The sequence below is a fragment of the Sander vitreus genome, chromosome 15 (genome assembly GCF_031162955.1).
Source record: "Sander vitreus isolate 19-12246 chromosome 15, sanVit1, whole genome shotgun sequence".
NCBI lineage: Eukaryota > Metazoa > Chordata > Actinopteri > Perciformes > Percidae > Sander > Sander vitreus.
In genome coordinates, this window is record NC_135869.1 from 667,147 (window position 1) to 680,244 (window position 13,098).

Consider the following 13,098-nt stretch of genomic DNA (forward strand, 5'->3'; position numbering starts at 1 on the left):
CAAAACCCTTAAAATATGTGACTGCCAATTTTGGTGAGTTTGAGTATGATAAGCCCCTCAAAAAGACAGTTAATTTGCCGGGAAAAAAAATTATTCCTTCAGTTTCAATAGGGCCTTCGCCGCTGTCAGCACTCGGGCCCTAAAAATAAAAATAAAAATATAATAAATTAAATAACAAAAACAAAATATATATATATATATATATATATATATATATATATATATATATATAGATATAAAAAAAAAGTTTATGAATAATAAAGCTAGGAATTTATTTGTTGTTATTCATATTCTTCAATATTAAAGAGTTTCACAGTGTTACTTTTTTCATAACTTTAAGGGCTTTTACATACGAAACAAATTTATGATGAAATATATTAAAAGAGGAAGCCATTTTTCTTTAAAAGTCTTTATTTTCACAAAGAAGGTATCAAACAACATACAAGTATTTACTTCCTTTACTGCAGTAAACGTCCTAATACACTGAAAATACTACTACAAGTAAAAGTCCTACATTCAAAACTTTACTAAAGTTAAAGTAAAATGTTCCCTGTGTGTGTGTGTGTGTGTGTGTGTGTGTGTGTGTGTGTGTGTGTGTGTGTGTTTACGCTTCCTCTTAAATCCTGTTACAATCCAACACAAATACAAAGACATGAAGCTACAAACTGTCACCATGCAGAGCATTAAAGGGACAGTTGAGATGTTTACAGTTGGGGTTGGATAGTTGGTGTGTTTTCTAATCTCTCTCCATATGACCCGGATCACACAAAGAGAGGAAGTACTCAGACCTGCAGAGGACACAGAGACACTAAGGAATCAGAGTAGACACTAAACCCAGGATAAAGAGGTTGAGTGAATGTGGTGTTGAAGGTGTAGAGGTGGATCAGTGAGTCAGAGGAGACTGTGTAGAAGGACAGAGTGCCAGCAGGACAGTCCACATACACTGCTACTCTGTTAGAGACAGAGCAGGAAATGAGGACTGTTGTTCTCTTATTGTGACAGACAGAGTAACCATCATCATCAGAGCAGCTCAGACTCCAGGACTGATCATTCCATCCAAACCAACAGTCATAACTGTCCTCTCCTTCTGATTCTTCTGTAACTCACTGATATAATAACCTCTCCTCTCCTCTCGACCTCCCAGTAACAGCGGCCAGTAAGACCATTTCTACACAGCAGCTGATACCAGGAGTCAAATCTGTCTGGATGACCAGGATATGGCTGATCCTCTCTGACATATGTCACCTTCCTGTTGTTGTCAGACAGTTTGAGGTTTCTGTGTACTGTGTTTGTGTCCAGTTCCAGTTCACAGACATCTGATGGAGAGAACAAGACACAATACAGCTGCAGGTTATCATCTGTTGATTTATTAACTACTTTACTGACAATTACTGAAAGAAAATCATTTCAACATTTCATATTCAGCTGTGAATGATGTTTAACAAACTTTAACTTCAACAATCCAGTTCTAACAATTCAGTTTATAAATACATCTGATGGTGATTTACAGATTTACCATTTGGGTAGACTGAAAACACACAATCACAACTATGTTTTATTATTAAGATTCCGTCTCTCAGCCTGTTTTCCATTTCCACCTGATCACCTGCAGCTGGCTCTAAAACCATGTGTACGCTGGTCTGAAGTCAGTGTGACGTACACACCTTTTGTTTATAGAAATACCAGTTTATGTGTGAAAATATTTGTGGTATTTGTGCGTATGTGTCGTGTATCTGGTCCCAGGTCTCCATTCAAGGAAGGTAAATCCACCTCAACTCACTTTATTCTACTTGTCAACATCTTTGTGACATTGTGTTAAAGTTCTTGACAAAAAAACAAAAACAAAAAACTACCATCACTGCACCATCATAAAAAACACACAATCTAAACCTTTGACAGTTTTCTCTGTTTTGCAGACATGTGCCTGATGTATAAATTTACCCATGATCTTGCACCACCCCCACTCAAGCAATGTGTGTCATTCTGCAGAGATAATGTAAGGGTCTCCAGGGCTTCTGTAAGAGGTGACTGTTACACTCAATTTAAGAAAACTTTTTCATTTACTGTAGTAGAAAAGTGGAACTTAATTCCACTTCATATTAGAGATTGTGCAAGTCTCAGCAGTTTTAAAATGTCCTTAAAGACTTGGTTGAAGGCGAATCAACTATGTGATCATTGATCTTTTATAACATGGAAATGTATATTTTGTATACTGGTTTATGTGTTATGTAATGCTTGTTGTATGTTGTTATATTCTGTTTTGATAGTATTGTCTGTATGGTTTATATTGTGTATATTGTCATTTTATCTCCCTTGCCCAGGGACCACAGATGTAAATTAGCTGTATAGCTAACTGGTATAGGGCTTGAACTGTGCATGGTCCTTGACAAATAAACTAATAAGCTAAACATTAATTATATTGTGTTTTATGACCTGTAGGTTTTAAACATTAAGTTATTAAAACATTTGAAGAAGAAAACTGAAACAACACATCAACTTATATCTGTCAAACTTGTGAAGTATTAGTTTACGAGCAGCACCTGAAGGCAACAACAGTCTGGGTATCATTAATTTGTAATTAAAAAATGAAACAAATTTTAGGTTTTTGTTTCAAAACAAAAACTGTTTCTGTTGTCAAACAAAAAACAGTTTGTTTTGTTTTTGGCAATTCCTTTTGGATTGAAGAATGAAAAAGTCTGTTCAATTATTTTTCTAATTTGAAACCAAAAAAACGGAAGTCACATAGGTTTTTTGATTTGAGTTAAAACAACGAAATCAGGTGGTCTGTTTGGTCTGTTTTTTTTCTAAGTAATATATTTTCGTTTTCTTTTGAAGCAAGAAATCAAGTAAGATGACGTGAAGTAAAAGTAAAGGTTTCAAAATAAAAGCATGGGGGAGCTGAATTCTAACATCTTTCCAGCCACACTGAAAGATACTCTGGAGAAATGAATCATCGTACTTCAGTTAAGAAAATGTACAAATCTAATGCAACATGCAGCTGAGTTCTCATGAATCAAACTTTAAACACACTCACACTTCCTCACACCAGGTCTCAACCACTGCAGTCCACCATGGTCCGTCCTGCAGGAAGAAACAAAGTCAGAATGAATTTCATACACCTTCACTCAGATCCTCCATTAATCATCAACCAGAGTTCATCAGTTAGTGACAGAGAAACAGTGAGAGAGCCGCTGTTGTCTGTCCATGTATCCATACCTGAGAGAGTCCAGTCTCCAGTTTGGATCCTTAAGTCCAGCTGACAGCAACTTCACTCGTGAGTCTCCTGGATGATTGTAGCTCAGATACAGCACTCTCAGATCCACTGGTCTAAAATGTGCAGCATGGAGATGATTGTTAGCAGAATAGATGTAGTAGATGTAGTAGTAGTTGTACATGTACAGACCATAAATACAGAGTCCAGGTGTGTTTGATGCTGCTGGGCAGACTGACCACTGAGAACCTCTGAGCTCTCCTTGTCCACTCTGTGGAGAAACGTCAAGTTTAGAGACATTTAATGACTCAAATCTGCATACAACTTCCTAAATGTGTTAAGAAGAGAAGCGGTAGAAAACTGCAGTTTCCAGAAGTGGTACTGTCCCAAACCCTACTGGTAGAAAATCATGATGATGGAACTAACAGTTCCTTGGGAAGAAAGCTGTGAAGAAGCAGCAGAGTGAAAGAGGACCTTGTATCAACACCTGGTTCAGGTCAGCCAGGAAAAAGAATGAACGACATAGTTGGTCACTGTGGAGGTGGGATATATCGCGGATTCCCAGCCCAATCCGTATGCAATCTGATGACAAAAGTGGAAGTGAGGGGCCATGAAAAGCAAACTAATACTTAGACAAGCTACTCAAAGGCTTGTCTAAGTGGAGGAAGGAGCCTCTTTATGGCTTTGGGATAAGAGAGAATACATTAGCTGGAAGCTTGGAGGAGAAGGGCAGTGACTTGAAAATGTGTGGTTGAAACACACCGTGAAGGTTGGATACCACCTGATGGCCTCTCCTCTGGGCAAAGGCTACTTCCATTTGAAATGGATGCAAGAAGGCATTGTCAATGTAATGAAACCTCATGAGATGTTAGAGCTGTGTTAGAGGCAGGGATGGCAAACTCGCTGTGTGACTGTGGATGTAGGATGAAGATGCTTTAATGGCTAACTGCCCTTCAAAGCAGCCACTCTGCAGAGCATCACCAGTCTTCAGGATCACATCACAGGCAGCTGAAAGATCCAGATGCTGGTGGATCATAAGGGAGTTATCTAAGGGGTCTGATCATGGTCGTCCACCTGAGTAAAGGTCCACACCACAACACATTACTGATGATGTAATATATTGTCCCGTAGTGTAAGGCTAAAAACACCAAGTCTGTTTTAGCCAGTGACCCCTTTGATCAGACTAGACAACCACAACCAGATTGGTGATGACTGTAGACACAAATGACAGGTCAGGAAGATGCTACCAGGGGCAGGGTGTGTTATCAGAACAATCTGCATCTTCAGTGAGGAAGAAGTCAAGCTAGCTGAAGAAAGACTGAACATTTTATGGGGTGTCCGAGAGAGGGAGGAAGAGCACCTTAGCTAGATGGATTTTGGACATTGACGACAACAAGTTCGACATGCATCTCCAATAAGGCCTAAAGCTGTGGAGAACACCTCTGGTGGATTATCGAGGGACTTGGGGTCAGGAACGGCTGCCAGATGAACCAGGGTCACAGGAACTGAAGACTACAGTAGCACAGGAACTAGAGACTACCAGGTCACAGGAACTAGAGACTACCGGGGCACAGGAACTAGAGACTACTGGGGCACAGGAACTAGAGACTACAGGGGTACTGGAATTGAAGACTACCGGGGAACAGGAATTTAAGACTACAAGGTCAGAGCACCTGGGGACAACAAAGGCTCTGGAACTGGGGATTGTTGCAGCACAACAGGAACTTGTGTTGGCCAGACCGCCAGCTTGGTACAAGGAGAAGGATTCAACCACTTGCCTTCTGCCTCCATATTTCTTATGATCAACATTGTTATAACAAACCTGGTAAAGAAACCATTTCCAAGATCTGCAATTCTGCCCTCACAACAGTGAGTACACAACATCAAGGCAATCATTGGAAGTGGGAATAATGGCAGGGTGCACCATTTCCCCTCTAGCCTTTCACCACGGCAATGGGGTTTGAACATCTGAGCTTCCAGATGGGTCGTTGGAGAAGAATGGCTACAGTCTGAACAGCGGCTGACCCACCTCCCATTCACGCCTATGTGGATGACACGACCTCCTGACCTCAACCATCACAGTACCAAACATCTGCTGGAAAAACTTTATGCCAACATAACGTGGGAAATGATGAGTTAAACAGCAAATCCATCTTCTCAGAAGAGTCAGATAATAAACTTTAAAATAAACAGTTTTTAAATACGTACCTTCCATTAGCAGGTTGTCCAACTTTTTAGCGATTAAGACCATAAACCTGTTAAGAAAATGTTTACTGAGGTAATAAATCAAGAGAAAGTAGGCTCATTTTCTCATTGACTTCTATAGAAACAGACTTCTTTTTGGAGCCAGTGGAGTCGCCCCCCTGCTGGAAGTTACAGGGAATGCAGATTTAAGGAGACTCCCCTGCTGGAAGTTAGAGAGAATGCAGCTTTAAGGCGCTTAACCTTTCAGACCCAGAAGTTGCTGCTTGATCTTACCACAGAAAATTAACAGAGCAAAACAGAAAACTGTTTTAATGCATCACATTTCAGATACTTGATCCAAATAAAGTCAGTATCGGTGCTGAAATCTTCCCATCGATTTAAAATCGTCTTTGGTGCTCACAGTTCATTAATCTGTTCACTGAGTATATTAATCATGAGATGAATATAACTTTTGAACCAGCGTGTTCCATCTTTGAAGTTAACTCAAAAAAAACACATCCAAGTTAGCTGCTGCTCTGATTATCACATACGCCTTTTCAAAGACCCAAACAGATTGATGTAGTTTACCATGTTAAGCCTGAAGGTGTTTCATGCTTCTTGCGCCCAGCGTGGTCGGGCACTGCCGACATCGGTGCAAACCATCTAGTTGCTCTAACTGATTGCCGTCAAAGCGGTCAGAGTGGCTCAAAGAACAGGTGCAGATCCAGGTTCAGTGGTGTTAGAGGGAGGGACTCCCTCCTCTCCCTCCACATTGACTCATAGCAGAGTCCACACCATCTGGAGAGGAAACACCTGCTGGGAGAGATGACCTCTCTCACAAGAACACTGGCTGTTTATATGCACAACATATTACTATATAATATTTATATTCTGCCCTTATTCTGAAAAACCCAATATACAGAGGGTGCGATTTGTGAAAATAAAACAGAGGGGGGGGTTTGATCATGTACAACAAACAAAACATGCAAGAGTTAAATCCCCCTCCAATACCATGGATATAGTGCCAGGCATGCCAAACACTTAAAATATGCAATTTTATTTTACATTTTTATCACTTTTCCCAATGTTATGGAAGCTTTCCAAACGTTTGTCACCTTTTTCAATGTTTGTTGATTTTTTTTCTGCGCTTAATTTTTTCTCCCCACATTTTGAAAGCTTTTTCCATTTTTTTGGTCACTTTTTTCAACGTTCTTGTAGCAGTTATTTTTTAGGTGCTATATAATTGAATAAAACACCCAAATTCAATGAAAGTAGTGAACTGATGTTTATTTTACTTGTGAGGAGCGTTGTAGGGAACCAGGAGAGGGAGGAGAGAGAGCGAGAGAAATTGACTCAGATTGACGAAAAACTTAGTTACATTTGAAAGAAAGAAAAGGTCCAAGGCACTCTTGTGAAAAACATTAAAAAGCCTTTATTGCAAATGCTATTTCATTTTGAAATCTTACATTAAAAATAGAATAGGTAGCAACCCACGCGTATCGGTACAAAATGACCACTTTGTTGACATCATAGTTACAAACATCTGATAATTGTAAACACCTGAGCCCACAGCCACGGATCTCAAAGGTGACAATTGCAAAGTATAACCACCAGATGGCTCTAAAAAAAAAAAAAATGGGTGTGCAAACAAATTAAAAAAAATATGACTAATTATAAATGTACAGAATGTTTTCCTAAAGCATTATAGCATATAATTGATAACTACAAAAAAAGGAGTGTAATCAGTCCCTTCATTGAGTCCTGGATCAATTGTGGTCTGCACATTATATACAGTATATATATAGAAGGTTTCTCTCTGCAATATTAGTTTGTTGATCACCACCCCAAATGTTCTTATTTATGGCTTCAAGGCCTTCAACTGTATGGCGGTCTGGGTTGATGTTATGTACTTTAAAAAGTGTTTAGCCATTGGTAATCCAAACTAGCTTTTCTAATGGCATACTTGTGTTGAGAGACTCCGTCTTTCAGGCGTCTTTGTATGCTAACACCACTGAACCTGGATCTGCACCTGGACCCAGCTGTGTGTCCATGAAGAGTGACCAGTCTAAGGATGATATTATTGACTTTGAAGTTTGACAACCTGCTGATGGAAGCTAAGTATTTAAAACTGAAGTTTGGCCTATGTAAAAGCAACCAGCAGCTGATCTTCAGTCAGTGTTTCTGTCCACAGGCGAGACTCTCGGTCCTGCAGAGGACACAGAGACACTAAGGAATCAGACCAGACCACAAACCCAGGATACAGAGGTTGAGTGAATGTGTTGTTGAAGGTGTGGAGGTGGATCAGTGAGTCAGAGGAGACTGTAGAGGACAGAGTGCCAGCAGGACACTGCTACTCTGTTAGAGACAGAGGAGGAAGTGAGGACCGTTACTCTGTTATTGTGCCAGACAGAGTAACCACGATCATAGCAGATCAGACTCCAGGACTGATCATTCCCTCCAAACACACAGTCATAACTGTCCTCTCCTCCTGATTCTTCTGTAACTCACTGATATAATAACCTCTCCTCTCCTCTCGACCTCCCAGTAACAGCGACCAGTCAGACCATTTCTACACAGTAGTTGAGGACAGGCATACAATCTGTCTGGATGATCAGGATATGACTGATCCTCTCTCACAAATGTCACCTTCCTGTTGTCAGAGTTCGCTGTGAATTTGAGGTTTCTGTGTGACTGTGTTTGTGTCCAGTTCCAGTTCACAGACATCTGATGGAGAGAACAAGACACAATACAGATGCAGGTTATCATCTGTTGATTTATTAAGAACTTCACTGACAATAGAAATTACTTACTGAAAATCATTTAAAACTTTAATTTCACATTCAGCTGTGAATGATTTTTAACAAACTTTAGCTTCAACATTCCAGTTATAACATGAATAGTTACGGAACATGAGATTCAGCATGACAGTAATATTCTGCTATATTTCCTCGTGTGGAATAAAGTCTCACTAATACAACGGTCACATCATCTTCCACTACAGAACAAAGCAGCTCTGAACCCTAAAGGCCCAAACGCACTGAAAGCTTCCGACGCTCGCGTTTTGAAGTACACCTATCGTTTTAAATGGCCGAACACGCAGCAAAAGCGTTTTGACGCGCCTCAAACTGCTTTGACACATCTACTCTGACCTTGATTTGATTTTGGAGCATCAAAATGAGACCCAGCGTGACCAGAGCGGTTTCTTTCTGCAGCTGTACTACATGTTTGGAGAAAGTTATTGTAATATGCTATGTAATGATGTGAATGAATATCAGAGGGTTGTGGGTCCACCAACTGGCTTTAAGCTGGTTTTCATTGACCAGGGCTAGACGTTAAAACAAAAAAAAAACAAAAAAAACTCCATCCTGCAGGAAGAAACAAAGTCAGAATCAACTTCATACACCTTCACTAGGTAACTAGGTCCGCCTTAGGCCCCCCCCCCAAACTCACACTAAATAACAAAAATACGTAATGGCCACGTTTGTCTATACAGCACAATATGTATTAGTTTTATTCGGGAGATATAATGGTGATTAGCCTCTATGGGATGACCAAATCACTTAAGCCTACTTGACCATAAACACAAAAGTCAGTCTAATCAATAACCAATAACAGTACTTAATACAAATAAGGAATTTACAACAATATAAATAAAATATACTATTCATGTAAAGGAAATTTAGGTGACATTTCAAAATATAAAAAGACTGATATAATGCATTAAGGCTCTCAAATATTTATCCGCCTGTAGATCTTCTCATTTAATGTTTTCTCTGCTCAGTCAACACACATCTCTCCCTCCTCTTTCAATGTGCATATGGCACTTATTCACCTCAGTGATACATCAAGTCATTTGAATTAATTTATAAACCCCCGGACGGTAATTGTGTGTTTCAGCAAGATTTCTGCTCATGTTGAAAACATCAGAAGAGGAGAACCGCTGCAGAAGTTCTGACACCAATACTGCGAGATTCTCCGTGGACATTACGAACGGTACAGCTCGATTCCATCTGCCATTTGGTGTGAAATCTCTAATCACAGACTTATTGAACTTTTTCAACGTGAAACTACACTGCTGTGAAGACATCAAGCAAAGAGCGGTTAGCCGCGGAGCTAGCAGCTAGCTGTGAAGCTAGCGGCTGCCTGATCCAGCTGGCGGTCCATTGACTGAACTGTGGTCGTCAGCAGCAGATTGAAGAAACGATGGCAAAGTACGAAGAGTAACTTCATCCTCCAGAAGAGCAGGACGAGCGACGGCTGGGGGCTGTTTTCAATCCTCAGCTTCGGTTGCACAGAGCAGTTAGCCGCGGAGCTAGTGAATAGCCAATCTGGTTAGCTGGCTACTGAAGACCGGACTGTGGTCGTTAGCGGCAGACTAAAGGCTCGGGAACATTCGGTCCGGTAACCAGGTACCGCCATCCTCCACCAGGCCTGTGATCCAGGAGCATCCATCCGACACCAGGCCCTGGATCAGGGAGAGCCAGGCTACCACCAGGTAGCCCATGCTCATGCTCTGAACGGGGATGTGTGAGTCGAGCGCGCTGACCGTGATGATACAACTGAGGCTCAGGTAACAGCCTTCCTTCATGACAAAAATATCTCCATAAACAAACACAATATTGAAGAATGCCACATCATTCCAACAAGGAACGAAAAAGATAATCATGTTGTCATTTTACGCTTCCCAAACAGAAAATTGACCTGCTCAGGCAGGGCTGCAAATTGAAGGGCACAAATATTTACATCGAGCATCTAACGAAAACAAATGTAGATATTGCAAGAAAGGCAAGGTTCTTAAAGAGGCAGGGGAAGATTCAAGCTACTGGGACCTCCAACTGCAAGGTGTTTGTTAAAATGAATGGCTCACCAGAGCAGGCTAAAGTGTTGCGTATCAGGAGTATTGAGCAGCTCGACAAGTTTGGAAGAAGATCTAATTCATCAAATTACTATGAATTAGACCATGTAGCTATCATTGTATTAATTTCTTCTTCTTTTCCATGGTTAAAGATTTAGCTTTTTTGTCATGTCTGACAATATGACTAGTTGTCATTTTACTATGTTTTCTGACACTCATGCCTGATTTTGATCAGAATATTGATCCTGAAAATAACGTTCATGTTAAAATAACTGTAGCTATACACAGAGCAACAGTTCAATAATAATGAACATGACTCTGGGATATCTATCATTCACTTTAACAGCAGAAGTTTGTATGCAAATTTTCAGAGTATAAAAGAATATTTACAACAATTCAAGAAACCCTTTAATATTATAGCCATATCAGAAACATAGATTAATTCCGAAAGGGGCATGGATTTTGAGTTGCAGAGATATGAATTAACTATGTGAATAGATTGAACAGTTGTGGAGGAGGGGTGGCATTTTTGGTGACAAAGTGCTAATTTACAAGGTGGTCGAAAACATGACGGTCATTGAGGATATAATGGAGTGTATCTCAATGGAATTATGTATGGAAAAAATGAAGAATGTCACACACACACACACACACACACAGTGGGGCAAAAAAGTATTTAGTCAGCCACCAATTGTGCAAGTTCTCCCAATTAAAAAGATGAGAGAGGCCTGTAATTTTCATCATAGGTACACTTCAACTATGAGAGACAAAATGAGAAAAAAAAAAATCACATTATAGGAATTTTAATGAATTTATTTGCAAATTATGGTGGAAAATAAGTATTTGGTCAATAACAGAAGTTCATCTCAATACCTTGTTATATACCCTTTGTTGGCAATGACAGAGTTCAAACGTTTTCTGTAAGTCTTCACAAGGTTTTCACACACTGTTGCTGGTATTTTGGCCCATTCCTCCATGCAGATCTCCTCTAGAGCAGTGATGTTTTGGGGCTGTCACTGGGCAACACGGACTTTCAACTCCCTCCAAAGATTTTCTATGGGGTTGAGATCCGGAGACTGGCTAGGCCACTCCAGGACCTTGAAATGCTTCTTACGAAGCCACTCCTTCGTTGCCCAGGCGGTGTGTTTGGAATCATTGTCATGCTGAAAGACCCAGCCACGTTTCATCTTCAATGCCCTTGCTGATGGAAGGAGGTTTTCACTAAAAATCTCACGATACATGGCCCCATTCATTCTTTCCTTTACACGGATCAGTTGTCCTGGTCCCTTTGTAGAAAAACAGCCCCAAAGCATGATGTTTCCACCCCCATGCTTCACAGTAGGTATGGTGATCTTTGGATGCAACTCAGCATCCTTTCCCCTCCAAACACAACGAGTTGAGTTTTTACCAAAAAGTTCTATTTTGATTTCATCTGACCATATGACATTCCCCCAATCCTCTTCTGGATCATCCAAATGCTCTCTAGCAAACTCCAGATGGGCCTGGACATGTACTGGCTTAAGCAGGGGGACACGTCTGGCACTGCAGGATTTGAGTCCCTGGCGGCGTAGTGTGTTACTGATGGTAGCCTTTGTTACTTTGGTCCCAGCTCTCTGCAGGTCATTGTCAAGAACCGTGTGGTTCTGAGATTTTTGCTCATTGTTCTCGTGATCATTTTGACCCCACGAGGTGAGATCTTGCGTGGAGCCCCAGATCGAGGGAGATTGTTAGTGGTCTTGTATGTCTTCCATTTTCTTATAATTGCTCCCACAGTTGATTTCTTCACACCAAGCTGCTTACCTATTGCAGATTCAGTCTTCCCAGCCTGGTGCAGGTCTACAATTTTGTTTCTGGTGTCCTTTGACAGCTCTTTGGTCTTGGCCATAGTGGAGTTTGGAGTGTGACTGTTTGAGGTTGTAGACCAGTGTCTTTTATACTGATAACAAGTTCAAACAGGTGCCATTAATACAGGTAACGAGTGGAGGACGGAGGAGCCTCTTAAAGAAGAAGTTACAGGTCTGTGAGAGCCAGAAATCTTGTTTGTTTGTAGGTGACCAAATACTTATTTTCCCGAGGAATTCATTCAAAATCCTACAATGTGATTTTCTGGATTTTTTTTTTCTCATTTTGTCTCTCATAGTTGAAGTGTACCTATGATGAAAATTACAGGCCTCTCTCATCTTTTTAAGTGGGAGAACTTGCACAATTGGTGGCTGACTAAATACTTTTTTGCCCCACTGTGTGTGTGTGTGTGTGTGTGTGACATTCTTCATTTTTTCCATACATAATTCCATTGAGATACACTCCATTATATCCTCAATGACTGTCATGTTTTCGACCACCTTGTAAATTAGCACTAAAGTGGGAGAACATGCACAATTGGTGGCTGACTAAATACTTTTTTGCCCCACTGTATGTATGTAATATATGTCATAGTAAGTTGTGTATATAGGAAACCAGGATCCAATGTTAAAATAGTCACAGAAATAATGTTTAATAAAAGTAAAGCATAAAGTCAACCATCTACACACACACACACACACACACGATTATTGAAACACTATCACAAACCAGAAAAACATACAATGGTATCACTCTGATAGATAATATTTTCACAAACAATATGGAAATCAACTCTTTAAGTGGAATATTAATTAATGATATAAGTGACCACCTACCAATTTTTGTGACTCATGAATGTAATTTTAGTGGGAAAAAGGAGTGCAATGACAAAATTCCAGATAATGAGAACAGAAGAAACCATTTCTGCATTTCAAAATTAATTAATAAAAAGTATAATTGGAAGGAAATAAAGAAGGAAGCTGACCTTAACAATGCATATGAACCT

The 13,098-nt window shown here is 40.2% G+C and overlaps 1 pseudogene across 1 annotated transcript in view; it reads right to left on the reverse strand.

Annotated features, from left to right (window-relative positions):
* Positions 1–393: 393 nt before the first annotated feature.
* Positions 394–13,098, reverse strand: part of LOC144530401 (uncharacterized) — a 32,584-nt pseudogene continuing 19,879 nt past the window's right edge. Inside the window, exons 11-12 of the transcript XR_013503106.1 lie at positions 3,035–3,081; positions 394–1,316 (exon numbers count right to left, since the gene is read on the reverse strand). The product of XR_013503106.1 is annotated as an uncharacterized LOC144530401 (transcript). The remainder of the gene's footprint in view (positions 1,317–3,034; positions 3,082–13,098) is intronic.